The following is a 15613-nucleotide window of genomic DNA, read 5'->3' as shown; positions in this document are numbered from 1 at the left end:
TCTATGTTGTTGTAGTTGTCCTGTTGAATTTGGTAAGTAAGTTGCCTGCAGAAAAAAAATCCTCTTATTAGCGGCACTCCTCCATTGCAGCTGACGCTTTGTCCATCGGTGTTGGTCACCAGAAGACACCCTGTCCACTGCCTGGCTGATGCTGAATTGTGGCTCACTAATGTGAAGCCTGACTCCATCCTTTTTTCCCCATTGCACAGACTGAAACCCGGCCTGTAATTATTCAACGAAAAACAGGAAGTGATATAATATTACAACACCACTGATAAATAAATATAAGGTATGTAGGCTGTGGAGTGCAAAAAGTCACACTTTGATTTTCCTAGTAGACAGTACAATATTTTTGAAAGTGCTTTCTCTGTCAGAGTCACCTTTTAAAGGATAAATAAGTATGGGCAAATTAATGTAGCGGATCTTTCCCCTCAAGCTAGGTGTCCTGTAAACTGTGTTTTAGAACAAAATTAGATCTTCCCAGCAGTGCTCCCACCCAGACCCTTACTAAAGCCAGTCGCAAAAATGTAGAAGACCCCCAATCAAATCTCAAAAAACTAGGCCTAGCAGAAAACTGGTGACAAAACGTACTTTTAAAGTAAAAGTAGGCCCAAGTACCCCCTTACCCACTGTGGATTGCATTCAAACCACTTGCAAGCAACCAAGCAAAAGTATCCATAGCCAGCATCGCTCCAAGACTCGAAAACTCCCCCACCCAAACACATGCAATAGAAATACTGCTAACCCTAACAAACCCTAAGTTAAGAATAGTGGCAAAGGCTTTCTTTAACTATGCCAAATCCCCCCTTTCCCACCATGGATTTTCTTCAAATGACTTGCAACCAAAATTACACATTCTCACGAGTGCTCTAAGACCCCAGAACTCAGTTGCAAAAATCTCCGAAAGACATGCAATCCTGCTGCTAGGGCTAACCCTAACGAACCCTAAGTTACAAAAAGTGCCAAAAGGCTTTTCGGCGTGGATTTTGTCCCAACCACTTCTACCCGGTATTAGACCTTCCCAGGAATGCCCCAAGACCCGCCAACCCACCCGCCAAGAAGAATAACACCCCCAAACAGGCCAAAAGCAAAATCTCATACTTGCAATATTTCTCGGCCTTCGGTCCAAACGCGCTGCGTAGCTAGGCCATAAGTCGGGGTTGCCACCACGGATTTTCTGAAAAGCAAATGCAATCAAGATTAGAGTGTCCCAGCAGTGCTCCCAGACCCCGAAACTCACCCACAAACACCAGGAAGCCCCACAAACAGGCCCCCGAAAACGCTACATTGAGCAAAATGTCAGAAATAGAAAAAAAAATCGGCCTGGATTTTGTCCCAACCACGTCTACCCGGTATTAGACCTTCCCAGGAATGGCCCCCGAGCCGTCAACCCAGGAGAAAACTAGTAAAAGACCCCCAAACAGCCAAAAAGCAAAAGTACAAAAATGGGGACAGTCATTTTCTTTCCAATTTCCCAAAACACTCCGCGCGCGCTCTGCAGCTAGGCCCTAACTCCCCTCTGCCACCATGGATTTGCTTCAAACCTCTTGCAAAGTAAAGTATCCATAGCCAGCAGGTCTCCCAGACCCCGAAACCCACCCACAAACACCAGGAAGCCCCACAAACAGGCCCCCGAAAACGCTACATTGAGCAAAATGTCAGAAATAGCAACAAAAAAATCGGCCTGGATTTTGTCCCAACCACTTCTACCCGGTATTAGACCTTCCCAGGAATGCCCCAAAACCCGCCAACCCACCCGCCAAGAAGCATAACACCCCCAAACAGGCCAAAAGCAAAATCTCATACTTGCAATATTTCTCGGCCTTCGGTCCAAACGCGCTGCGTGGCTAGGCCATAAGTCGGGGTTGCCACCACGGATTTCCTGAAAAGCAAATGTAATCAAGATTAGAGTGTCCCAGCAGTGCTCCCAGACCACGAAATTCACCCTCAAACAGACGGAACCCCCCCTAAGAGCACCTAAAAGGCAAGCAATTCATCAAAAACACAAAAAAAATTCCGCCTGGGAATTGGTCCAAACCACTTTTATCCGGTATTAGAGCTTCCCAACAATGGTCCCAGAGCCGTCAACTCACCTGCAAAGAGGTACAACAACACCCCCACAAGTGCTGAGTCTTTCTTCATTGGGCGTAAACCAGCCCTCTGGTTTGATGGAAATAGGAGTCTGGAGGAGGAGGATAGAGGAGCATGTTCTTCTGAACTTGTGAACCTGAGGAATGCAGACTGCGGCAACTTCAAATCAATTAGCAAACCAGTGAAGACAGTTCTGCTGATGGGCTTGTTTTTGTGATTATCTGATTAAAGTTTGAAATATATTAACTGTGCACAACAAAGAAAGACAGACACACAGGAATAAAAGTGAATAAGGACGAAAAAGAAAGTTATTGATTCGTTGTCTCATTTTCAGGGCTCGGTATCACGGTCCAGGAATAAGAATAAGGCTTCGTCATCATACTCTGCGAATTCAGGCAGGGTGAGCTCAGTGTCACCTGACAGAGTAGAAATTCCCTCATCTATGTTGCTGGCCACCTCCTCTTCATCCGGCACGCTTTCTCGTACTCTGAAATCTGGTGGTATGAGGTGCTGATTCATCTTGATCATTGTTAACCTCTCCACATTTTTGGGCGAGAGGCGGCTCCGTTTGGGAGTTACAATGCCACCAGCAGCACTGAAAACCCGTTCAGAAGACACGCTCGCGAGTGGGCAAGACAAGTAGTTTAAAGCCAGGTTGGTGAGCTGTGGCCACAATTCTTTTTTCCCATGCCAATACGCCAATGGGTCAGAATTAACATAGACCTCTGTTGAGTCATTCAGATAGTCCTTCACCATCGACTCAAGGTCCTCATCCAAGGTTCCTCCACTTTGCTTAGCTCTTGCTGTGCCTCTGACCTTTTGAGAACCAAACCCACGCAGAGCTAGCCAATCCTCTTCAGCCTCCAATGTTTCTGTTGTGTCTCGTGCAGATGATCCTGGTTGCCGGTGTCTTTAACGGCTGAGAGGTCACTTGTGCCACAGCCACAGGTGCAGAAGTGGATTGTTTTGACTGGGGATGGCCTGCTGATGTACTGCCATTTCCTTCAATTTCCAGCCGTTCTCTTTCAAACCTCTTGGCTGACAAGGCTAGCCAATGTTTGTACTTTGGAACATGTTCATCATCAAAAGGAAAGAATGCTTGGCCTGCCAGCGCCTTTTTGTAGCGTGGATCCAGAATAGTAGCACAAATGTAATGCTCTTCTGAGTGGATCTTTTTAAGACGTTCATCACCTTGTAGGAGCTCTAATAATTTGTCAGCCAGAAGAAAAGAGTCTTGGTTTTTTACATCTTTTTCAAACACAGAACACACCTCCTTCAGTTGGTCCTCCAGCATGTACAACAATGGGATAGCTTTTCCCAAATTAGAGTCCTCCTTGCTGACTGCACGCGTGAAGGACTCAAAAGGACGAAGCATGCGTGTCAGGCTTTGAACTATGTTCCATTGCGCCGCACCCATCCTCAGCTCCTCTGTACCCTCTGTAAGGAAATATTGATCGAGTTCCGTATACTGCTCATACAGACGCTCAAGCATGTAGAAGGTTGAGTTCCAACGTATTACCACCTCCTGGATGAGTGCTTTCACTGGCATTTTACGTTGATATAGCAGGCTCCTCAGCTGCTTCCGGGCCTTAAAAGAATGGCTGAAATGCTTGCACATTTTTCGGAAGGTGTCCAATACACTGTACGCTGCACTGCCTTTATTACCCAAGAATTTTTGGACAACCAGGTTTATACAGTGCGCCAAACACGGCACTCTGAAATAGTTACCGTCCCTCATGGCCTTAACTATATTGGAGCCATTGTCCGTGGAAACATAACCAACCTGGCGTTTTAGTGGGGACAGCCAGTGAAGGACCTTTGTGTTAAAGACATCCAAAATGTTTTCTGCTGTGTGACGTTTCTCCAAACCAAACATGGCTAGTGTTGCATGTTTCCGAGCAGCTTTAAAAACAATGTCCGAGTCAACACCTGTGTTTAGCTTTGCTTTAGCCCCTGAAAAAGAGACCCAGTGTGCAGTGATGCACATGTAATCAGTGCCTGCGCCACTGGTCCACATGTCTGTTGTCATATGTATAGTGTGAACAGCACTCTTCTGCAAAGCTGCCCCAATCACCTTCAGAACATCTTCATGTAGTGCTGGAACCGCAACTCGGGCAAAATAGAACCGGCTAGGAACCTTCCATTTAGGGCAGAGCGCTAGAAAACCAACCCCTTCTACAAAAGAAAAAGGGAGAAGGTCCAGAGCTAGCATTTTAGCCAGCTTAGTGTTATACAGACGCGTCAGTGGGTGGTTGCGTTCATATTGCGCTTCTGTAAACAACATCTTTTTAATGTTGCCCTGGACCAAGGATTTACGGGATGATGATGATATCTTCGACCCAGTTACGCTCGCTGATGATCTTTTCCGCATTGATGTCTCACTCTCTCCCACACTCTTAGTGTGCCTCACATGGGGTGTGCTGCTGACAGGGGTACTGGGTGTAAGTGAAGTGTTTGAATCGTCTTCTTCCTCCTAGTCATCATCAGATGAAAAATCAACGTTTTCATTACGTGCAATTCCGGCTTCCTTGGCCGCCTCTAGGTGCGGAAACCATTGGACAGGGTGCGCTCTCCTAAGATGACCTCTCTGGCCTCCGGTACCATAGCTTACCACGACTAACTCGAACCTTACAAAGGCTACAAATGGCTACGTTTTCCATTTTTGGGCAAACACTAAAGAAGTCCCAAACTGGAGACTTGAAATGTCTTTGGGGGCCGGAGGAGGCGGCGATACTGGTGGTGGTGGTCCTGCTGCTAATGCCAGATGAAGTGGAGGATGTGGATTGCCGAACTTCAGTATGTTTTGCACTTTCACCACCACGAATTGAGGTCGAGGTGGGTACCTTCTTGCGAGGAAGAAATATGGAAGCGGTAGGTGTTGGTGTACTACTTAACTCCAAATCTAATGATTGTTGTGTTTCCATCTCCATTGCCTCCTCGTCGACATCATCATCACGCTCAGCAGCTTCTCGGGATAGGGTCAAAATGTCTCTTTGCTGCATGCCCGCTGGGGCTGCAGTGACCTTTGTGATGACTAGCTCGTCGTCATCGTGAGAGGCTTCATCACCAGCAGTATCTGTCACTTTTTGTTGAGCCTCATCACACTCCATAGGTATGAGTTTTTCGACGACCTTCCTTTTACGCTAAGGTACCTTTGTCAGATCATGGTGTGCCTCACTCTCAGACCGCAGTGGTGGTTTCCAAGCTGGATCCGTATCATCAGAAGGAGGTGGGCTTGAAGAAGATGTAGACACCCCCCTTGATCTTTTCCTTGCTAGGGATGTGGAAGACAATGAATGATCATCAGGAGGAGTGGCTTCCAATGATACCTCGGCTTCATTGTCGATTTCCTGATGTGCCCCTACTTCGGGAGGAACAACTATTGTGGGCACTTGTGACCCTCCACGCACCTCTGCTTGCGCATCTCCTTTTGCTGCCTCTCCTTCCACATGTACTTGGGCGTGTACTTGCACATGGTGTTGTTGTTGCGGCTGTGGTTGTTCAACACTTGTCAGATGAGTTACAACAACCTGTGTTGATTCAGGGACATTGCTGCTACTTTCTTGCGATGAGCCAACATCACTGGTCGATGGTGATTGGAGAAGTGCACTGACTGCCTCTGAAGCACTCAAGGGCTTTGACTTAAGTTGGCGTGGTGGTGGAGGCACTGAACCCAATGGAGCAGGGGTGCTGCTCCCAGCTTGGTCCCCAGCAGATCCTGCTGCTGCTGCAGGCGTACTTTTTTTTTTGCTCCAAAAAAACGTGGCGGTTGGCACACCAGCCTCCTTGGTAACTTGCTTCTTCTGCTCCTTACTAGCAACTTTCTTGCTAGAGGAGCTACAGAGAACTTTTTTTGGGGCCATCTTCTTCAGAGCAGGTCAGACAGCAGGCCGCAGTTGCACGAATTGTAGAGTTGTCTGAGGCCAGACGTGACGTCGCGTGACGTTATGCTGCACACACACACCGCTGCAGGACTTCTTCCTGGCACTGGTGGTTCTCTTGAGTCTTGTGCACCTAAAAACAATGGAAGACAGAGGAACATCAGTTTAGTTATACACCACAAAAAAATCGGAAAAAAAACAGAAAAATCAGCACAATCCCATTCCACCCATGCCCTCCATGATGTTTAAGTTCAAGACAGCCCACAGAAAGACTAGGCCCATGCTAGACTCAAATACCCCTGGTGAAAAGGCCACAAGTACAGCCCCAAAAAACGAAAATCACTGAAAAATCAGCACAATCCCAATCCATCCATGCCCTCCATGATGTTTAAATTCAAGACAACCCACAGAAAGACTAGGCCCATGCTAGACTCAAATACCCCTGGTGAAAAGGCCACAAGTACAGCCCCAAAAAACGAAAATCACTGAAAAATCAGCACAATCCCAATCCATCCATGCCCTCCATGATGTTTAAATTCAAGACAACCCACAGAAAGACTACGCCCATGCAAGACTCACTACCCCTGGGCATAAAGGTTGAAAAGTAGGCAAAATGATTGCAGGCCTAACAACAAAGCCTGCATTCAAAATGGCCACTTGCCTGCCAGCACATGGCCAGTGCCTGTAGCAGCACTCAAAATGGCCACCAGCCACATGGCCTGTCCCTCCCCATGAACACCCCCCAAGAATCGAAAAACACTGAAAAATCAGCACAATCCCATTCCATCCATGGCCTCCATGATGTATAAGTTCAAGACAGCCCACAGAAAGACTAGGCCCATGCTAGACTCAAATACCCCTGGTGAAAAGGCCACAAGTACAGCCCCAAAAAAACGAAAATCACTGAAAAATCAGCACAATCCCAATCCATCCATGCCCTCCATGATGTTTAAATTCAAGACAACCTACAGAAAGACTAGGCCCATGCTAGACTCAAATACCCCTGGTGAAAAGGCCACAAGTACAGCCCCAAAAAACGAAAATCACTGAAAAATCAGCACAATCCCAATCCATCCATGCCCTCCATGATGTTTAAACTCAAGACAACCCACAGAAAGACTAGGCCCATGCAAGACTCACTACCCCTGGGCATAAAGGTTGAAAAGTAGGCAAAATGGTTGCAGGCCTAACAACAAAGCCTGCATTCAAAATGGCCACTTGCCTGCCAGCACATGGCCAGTGCCTGTAGCAGCACTCAAAATGGCCACCAGCCACATGGCCTGTCCCTCCCCATGAACACCCCCAAAAATCGAAAAACACTGCAAAATCAGCACAATCTCATTCCATCCATGCCCTCCATGATGTCTAAGTTCAAGACAGCCCAAAGAAAGACTAGGCCCATGCTAGACTCAAATACCCCTGGTGAAAAGGCCACAAGTACAGCCCCCAAAAACGAAAATCACTGAAAAATCAGCACAATCCCAATCCATCCATGCTCTCCATGATGTTTAAATTCAAGACAACCCACAGAAAGACTAGGCCCATGCAAGACTCACTACCCCTGGGCATAAAGGTTGAAAAGTAGGCAAAATGGTTGCAGGCCTAACAACAAACCCTGCATTCAAAATGGCCACTTGCCTGCCAGCACATGGCCAGTGCCTGTAGCAGCACTCAAAATGGCCACCAGCCACATGGCCTGTCCCTCCCCATGAACACCCCCAAAAATCGAAAAACACTGCAAAATCAGCACAATCCCATTCCATCCATGCCCTCCATGATGTTTAAGTTCAAGACAGCCCACAGAAAGACTAGGCCCATGCTAGACTCAAATACCCCTGGTGAAAAGGCCACAAGTACAGCCCCAAAAAACGAAAATCACTGAAAAATCAGCACAATCCCAATCCATCCATGCCCTCCATGATGTTTAAATTCAAGACAACCTACAGAAAGACTAGGCCCATGCTAGACTCAAATACCCCTGGTGAAAAGGCCACAAGTACAGCCCCAAAAAACGAAAATCACTGAAAAATCAGCACAATCCCAATCCATCCATGCCCTCCATGATGTTTAAATTCAAGACAACCCACAGAAAGACTAGGCCCATGCAAGACTCACTACCCCTGGGCATAAAGGTTGAAAAGTAGGCAAAATGGTTGCAGGCCTAACAACAAAGCCTGCATTCAAAATGGCCACTTGTCTGCCAGCACATGGCCAGTGCCTGTAGCAGCACTCAAAATGGCCACCGGCCACATGGCCTGTCCCTCCCCATGAACACCCCCAAAAATCGAAAAACACTGCAAAATCAGCACAATCTCATTCCATCCATGCCCTCCATGATTTATTTTTTTTAAATATATTTTTATTGCAGGAATCAGTAAATCAGTACAGTAACGACCAGCATGGTATCATAAGCAATAGTAACAGAATAAAGCCCTCTGGCCCCCCTCCATAAAGTCTGTACACAGCCAACCAGCCACAACCCTGGGGTCGGGCGGCGAATTGCAATGGAGGTCAGTAGGATGCTGGAGCTGGTCCGGATAATGCACTGTCCATCATCTGCTTTTCCAAACAAGCCTAAAACCCCCAAAATAAACCCCCTCCCCATAAATGTCTACTAACTAAGAGAAACCCCCCCCCCCCACCACCAGCGCCGGGGAGCTATCAACATAGGATCTGCTATCGGACCCACGGGGAAGGCAATAGGACTGTCAGTACTAACGTTCACCGGGACTCGGGGTGAGTCGCTTCTTCACTTTCAGAGTCGCTAGGGGCACTATAATCCCTGAGGGCCTGCACCAACATTTCCCACTCCAACGCGGCCTCCTGCACCTTCTCATTACCCTGCCTCCAAGCCAGTTGATATCTCAGTGCGCTCTCTCCCGCCGCCCACTTCAAAAGCTCACTGTGCCATCTGCTGCCCGCCGGACCAGCTCGTGCCTTCCAGTTCCTAGTCACCTCTCGTTTAGCAAGGAGGAGCCCCAGGTCGATAAACTTACTAGAAATTTTATTCCTGGGGGTGTGGGGAAACCAGTGTAGGAGCCCCACCGCCGCATCCAATGATAAGAGCCTCCCTGTCACCTCCTCCAGGGTCGTCGCTACCTCCTGCCAGTAGGATGTCAGTCCTGGACAGGCCCATAACATGTGTAGGAGGTCCGCCTCCTGAGCCGGGCATCTAGGGCATTCCGCCGAGGCCGTGGCAAAATAACGCCTGATTTTCACCGGGGTCAGGTACGCTCTATGGAGAACATAATAGTGGACCAGTTGGAAACGGGCGTTGCGTGTGCCCTTCCAGGCCCGTCTCACCAACTGGGACCAGGTCGTTTCCGGGATCTCCCTACCAATGTCCTCCTCCCAGCGGGTCCTCAAAGTGGTGAGAGGAGCCAATCCCTCGGTAATCAACCTGCCGTATAGGCAAGTGACCGCCTTCACCGTGCCCGCCGACATCATTACGTACTGGCACACCTGAGATAAGTGGGGTTCCTCCTGCCCGTTCTTCCAGTGTGCCTGGATCGCTCGTACAATGGCCGAGTGCAGCAGAAAGTCACCTCGGGAGATCCCGAAGCGGTCAATGAGATCCTGAAAGGACAAGAGCGCGCCGTCCTCGTACAGATCACCAACGAGCTGTAAACCGGCATCCTCCCAGGCCGCCAAACGTGACCAATCCCCTCCGTGGGGGAGGGCCGTCAGCATCCCCAACGGTATTTCAGGCGCATATGGTGTTCTCAGTTGGCCTCGGGCGTGGGCCCGATTCCAACACAGGCAGACAGTCTGCTCCTCCATCGACAAGTCCCGCAGGACTAAACGTTGTCGCAGCGCTATAAAGGAGAGAACATGCCTGGCCATACCTGTCCCTCTTCCGTCTTCCGGGCCCCGGAACTCCCTGGCGATCTCCTGGGTGAAGGTCTGGAGCTGTGCCGCCAGATAATACTTTTCGAAGTCCGGCACAGCGAGCCCCCCCTCGTCTTTCGGCCTCATCAAGGTATTGAGGGCCACCCGCCGCCGGCCCGTTCCCCAGAGGAATCTGACCACCATAGAGCGTAATTGACGAAACGTGGCCGGTGGGACCCAGATCGGCAAAGTCCGGAAGTAATATAATAACCGGGGAAGGGCCACCATTTTGAGCAGGGCGATACGTCCCGCCACTGAGAGCGGCAGCGTGGCCCAAAAGTCCATGCAACCTCGGAGTGCTCGAATGCAGCGGGCAATGTTTCCATCTAGGAGGTCGGGTTGTTCGTGGTAAACGAATACCCCAAGGTACTTAAAGCAGTCGGGCTCCCATCTAATCTCCCTACTTAGCGCAGGGGCGGGGGTACCCCTGCGTACCGGAAAAAGACAGGTCTTAGACCAATTCACTCGGAGGCCCGAGACCTCTCCGAACTCCGTGAGCGCCAATTCCGCTCCCCGTAAAGCGTCGACCGGGTCCTCTAGGAAGAGCAACAGGTCGTCCGCATAAAGCGAGACATAATGCGGGCCCGCAGACGTCCATAAGCCCGTATAGTGGGCTCCCGAGCGAAGGTGCAGCGCCAGTGGCTCCACCGCCAGCGCAAAAAGAAGCGGGGACAAGGAGCACCCTTGCCGCGTGCCTCGTTCCACCGGATACCGCGATGAAATCAATGGGCCCGCTCGGACCCTGGCCGAAGCAGAAGCATAAAGAACCGTGGTCCATCGGACAAATCCCTCCCCTAGGCCGAATCTCCGTAACACCGTGCAGAGGTAGTCCCACTCTAGGCTATCAAAAGCCTTCTCCAGGTCCACCGATAAGACCACCGGGGACGGGGCATCCACAAATGGTTCCCCTAGCAAACGGAACAACCTACGAATATTCATAGTCGTGTTCCGCCGTGGGATGAAACCGGCCTGGTCCTCATGCACCAGAGAACTCATGTGTCCCAGCAGCCTCGAGGCCAAGATGCTGCTCAGTATTTTGTAGTCCACCGTCAACATCGATAGGGGACGGTAGGACCCCGGGTCGGATGAGTCTCGGCCCGGTTTGAGGAGAGGAACCACCAGCGCCTCACACATCGAGCTCGGGAGTCGCCCCAGCCTCTTCGCCTCCCTGTAGACCACCAGTAATCGAGGGGCTAGTAGGTCAGCGTAAGCTGCATAAAACTCTACTGGTAGGCCATCTAGGCCCGGGGTCTTGTTTCTCGCCATCCGTTTAATGGCCCCGCGGATCTCCCCTAATTCAATGTCGGAACCCAGAGTTTTCGCCACTTCCTGCTCCACTGTACGGAGCTCCAGTGGGCGAAGGTAATTAGCAAGCCGGTCTGGGTCACGTGCGGAGCGACTGCGGTATAAACATTCATAATAATGCCGGAAGCAACTAAGAATCTCCGGTTGGGTGCATACCTCGGTTCCGTCTGCCCCACGCATATTTGTCGTCGTTTGGGACTGGCGCGTAGGGTTGGCCAACCACGCCAACAACGCACTCGCCCTGTCTCCCTCCGCGATAGACCGGACCGTATAGGCCTTATAATCAAAACAGCGGAGCCGTTCGACCTCCACTGCCACCTTCTCCCTCGCCTCCGCCGTTTGTGCTTGCAATTCCGGGTGTCCGGGGCGTCGAATCTCAAGCTCGCGGAGTTCCCGGTCCGCTGTGTCTAGATCAGCCAGGATGACGCGCCTCATGCCCACCTTCTTGGAGATACAGTAGCCCCTCACCACTACCTTAAAAGCGTCCCATTCTAACGCCCTAGTACTCGCGGAGCCGCCGTTGGACGCAAAATAATCCAATATTCTCTCCACCAAGTCCGCCTTGAAGACACTATCCTCGAGGATCTCGGGTCGCAATTTCCAGGTGGGCACCGCCGGCGTCCCCAGAAACCAGCGAAGGTCCAGTAGGAGGGGGTTATGGTCCGAGATGGTCCTTGATAAGTACTCCGATCGGACCGCTGCCGAAACCAGTTCGGGCGATCCAAGAAATCCATCTAGTCTGACATGCAACTCATGGAGGCTCGAGAAATATGAATAATCCCTAGTTGCGGGGTGATGCGTCCTCCAAATGTCCGTCAAACCCCAGCGGGTCTGCCAATCCTGACGACCCTTAGCCATGCGACGGACCGGGGAATCGGGAAGCGGGTGATGCGAGTGGTCTATGTCCACATCCACTACGGAGTTAAAGTCTCCCCCCAGCAGGAGGGGCCCGGCGAAAAAGTGGGCCAACGAGCCCGATAACCTGGAAAGGAAGGCAGTCTGGTCTACATTAGAAGCGTATACACAGCAAACGTTCAGGTCCCTCCCCCCTAGAGTGCCCGAGATGGCCACGAAACGCCCCTCTGGATCCAATACTGTCCTCGTGACTTGGAAGGGGACCCCTGCCCTGATCCATATTAGCGCCCCCCTGGCATAAGCAGAGTACGACGTGGAAAAGACCTGCCCCCGCCACCTACGCTGAAGCGCCGCCCCTTCCGCCTTGTTCAGATGAGTTTCCTGTAGCAGCGCCATTTGCACTCCCCTACGCACTAAATAAGCGTGGACCTTGTGGCGCCTGGACATAGTGTGAAGCCCCCTTACGTTCCAAGTAACACATTTCAAGTTAGCAACATCAGCCATTGTCCCAGATTGTTCTTGCACAGTCCCCCCATCCGGGTCCCCTCAAAGAAAAGACGTCAATCCTCCCAGCGCTGATGGCGGCCATTTTCCCCAACCAAAACCAAGCAACCAAAAAACCAACCAAACTCCCCCCCACCCACCCCAGAACAGGACCCAAACTGCACCATCTAGATCCCATCCAAACCTCGTCCTCCATCAACCCCAGAACCCCCTCTAATCCTACGGTCGCCACCGTAGGAAGGCCTTATGGGCCAGGTGCGGGCTGGGCGGAGGCAGTGGGCCCTCGTCGCCCAGGCCACCAGGACTATAACAAGCCCCAAACAGTGCCAAAACCTCCCGGGGCAAAAGCAGAGGCCCCCCAACCCTCTCCCCCTCGTTGTCATCAGTAAATAACGGCAACCGCCTCCCCCCTGCCGGGCCCCCACCCAAAACAAAGCAGTATACCCCGTTACCCTTGTCCATCCAAAAGGTCCTCCACCGATTTCGGTGTGATCACCGGTGTATGGGCGCTATCTGCTACTGAACCCTCCGAGTCCGATGGTGCTCCCTCATCACCCGGGTTTTCTTCCTCCTCGATGACTTCCTCCCTTGCTCCCGACAACTCCGACAATACTTCCAGCACTCCCCTCCGTTCCGATGATGTCTCCGCAGTCGAGGGCCCTCCCGTGCGGCCGCGGCGATTCCTGACCCTCTTGGATCACCGCCTTTGTTCCGGCTCATCTGCTTGTTGGGACGAGGAGCCAAAGCCATCTTTCCCTGTCCTGTATAGGTCGAGCCAGACACAGACATCCTCCGGGGTGTCGAAGAACTGGGTTTTGTCATCGACAATGATGCGGAGCCTTGCAGGATATAGGAGTGAATACTGAATGCCCTCGCTCCTGAGCTCGCGCTTAACCGCCAGGAAGGAGAACCGCTTGCGCTGCGTCTCGTAGGTGTAATCTGGGAAAATGTTCACCTGACTGTTCGCTACTTTGAACGGGCCATTGTGCCTGGCGGCATTGAGGATTAAGTCCCTGTCTCGGAAATGCAGCAACCGCGCCACCACCGGCCTCGGGGTGCGTCCCTGCTGTGGGGGCCGTGCTGGGACTCTGTGGGCCCGTTCCAGAGTGTAGAAGGAGGACAGTCCCTCCGGGACCAACGTGTCTCGGAGCCAGGTCTCCAAGTATTGCACCATGTCGCCATCCTCGATCTTTTCCGGCAGGCCCACCACTCGGATGTTGTTCCTCCTGTTGCGGCCTTCCGCATCCTCCGCCCTCCATTCCAGGGTCTCAATTCGGGATAGGGCGTCCTTCATCGTCGCAGCCAAGGTTCGCTGCGCCGGCTCCAAGGTTTTCACCGTGCCCTCCACCTCCTTGACCCGGTCTGAAAGTTTGCCATGGTCCGCCCTGAGGAGGCCCAGGCTCGTCGCCACCTGAGCAATGTCCTGTTGGAGGGCTGATCTCGTAGTCTCTATCGCCTCCAGGACACGGTCGAACTGTTGCTGCATCGGCGCGCCACCAGAACTTTTTGGGTCCCCATGCTCCTCTTTATCCTGGGCTTCAGAGTCCGAGGCGGTCTGGGTGGATCCCTTGGCTCCTCTGGGTTTCCCCATGCTTCCAGGGGCACTCCGTGAGGGTCCCGTAGTAGGCGTCTCCGTGTGCGGGTGTCGACCACGACCTTCCCGGGTGCTTGTCCTCAATGCGGGTCCGGGCGACCTCCTTCTCCAGAGCCTGTGGAGACTCCGCCGCTTCGGCTCACGCCACCGCCACGGCGTCCGGGGGCACCGATGAGGGGGCGGAGACAGCCGTCGTCGAGTCGGGCAGGCCCGTTCACCCACTATAACCCCGGAGTGAGGGCCACCAACCCCCTCGGGTGATCTGTGGCGCCAGAGTGTCGCGCCTCCCATGTAGGTGGACTGGCCAGGAAGAAGTAGCTAGTCGCGGAGTCGCGAGGCGGGCCACCGCTTGGATCACAGGGCGTCCGCTCCCGGTGCCCTCCACTGCGTGGGCACCCGCCCGGCCGTCCAACCGAGTGCAAACCCGTTGCAAGAGGTCCAATCCAGTAATGTCCAATGTCCAGAACAGCCGGGGATGGCGAAGCAGGGCGCCAGGGGCCACCCGCGGCACCTCTTCAACTCAGTAGTTCCGAATAGGGGGACAAAGGGGTCCGGGCGCCATGTTGGGTCGCACTCCGCAACTCCGCAAACTTCAGTTTTACTCCGGAACAACCCTCGTCCGAGCTTCACCAGGGGCCCCGGCAGGTTTCCGTCGGCACGCTCAGCAGAATGCGGGGTCTGGGGTGCCCCGCAGCCTCCGATTTTCAGGATAATTCCGGGCTTAGTCCCGGAGCCGAGCTCTCAGGCGACCATCGCCATCGGCGCCCAAGCCACGCCCCTCCATGCCCTCCATGATGTCTAAGTTCAAGACAGCCCAAAGAAAGACTAGGCCCATGCTAGACTCAAATACCCCTGGTGAAAAGGCCACAAGTACAGCCCCCAAAAATGAAAATCACTGAAAAATCAGCACAATCCCAATCCATCCATGCTCTCCATGATGTTTAAATTCAAGACAACCCACAGAAAGACTAGGCCCATGCAAGACTCACTACCCCTGGGCATAAAGGTTGAAAAGTAGGCAAAATGGTTGCAGGCCTAACAACAAAGCCTGCATTCAAAATGGCCACTTGCCTGCCAGCACATGGCCAGTGCCTGTAGCAGCACTCAAAATGGCCACCAGCCACATGGCCTGTCCCTCCCCATGAACACCCCCAAAAATCGAAAAACACTGCAAAATCAGCACAATCCCATTCCATCCATGCCCTCCATGATGTTTAAGTTCAAGACAGCCCACAGAAAGACTAGGCCCATGCTAGACTCAAATACCCCTGGTAAAAAGGCAACAAGTACAGCCCCAAAAAACGAAAATTACTGAAAAATCAGCACAATCCCAATCCATCCATGCCCTCCATGATGTTCAAATTCAAGACAACCTACAGAAAGACTAGGCCCATGCTAGACTCAAATACCCCTGGTGAAAAGGCCACAAGTACAGCCCAAAAAAACGAAAATCACTGAAAAATCAGCACAATCCCAATCCATCTATGCCCTCCAT

The sequence above is a fragment of the Lissotriton vulgaris genome, chromosome 7 (genome assembly GCF_964263255.1).
Source record: "Lissotriton vulgaris chromosome 7, aLisVul1.2, whole genome shotgun sequence".
NCBI lineage: Eukaryota > Metazoa > Chordata > Amphibia > Caudata > Salamandridae > Lissotriton > Lissotriton vulgaris.
This window is presented reverse-complemented; position numbering follows the sequence as displayed.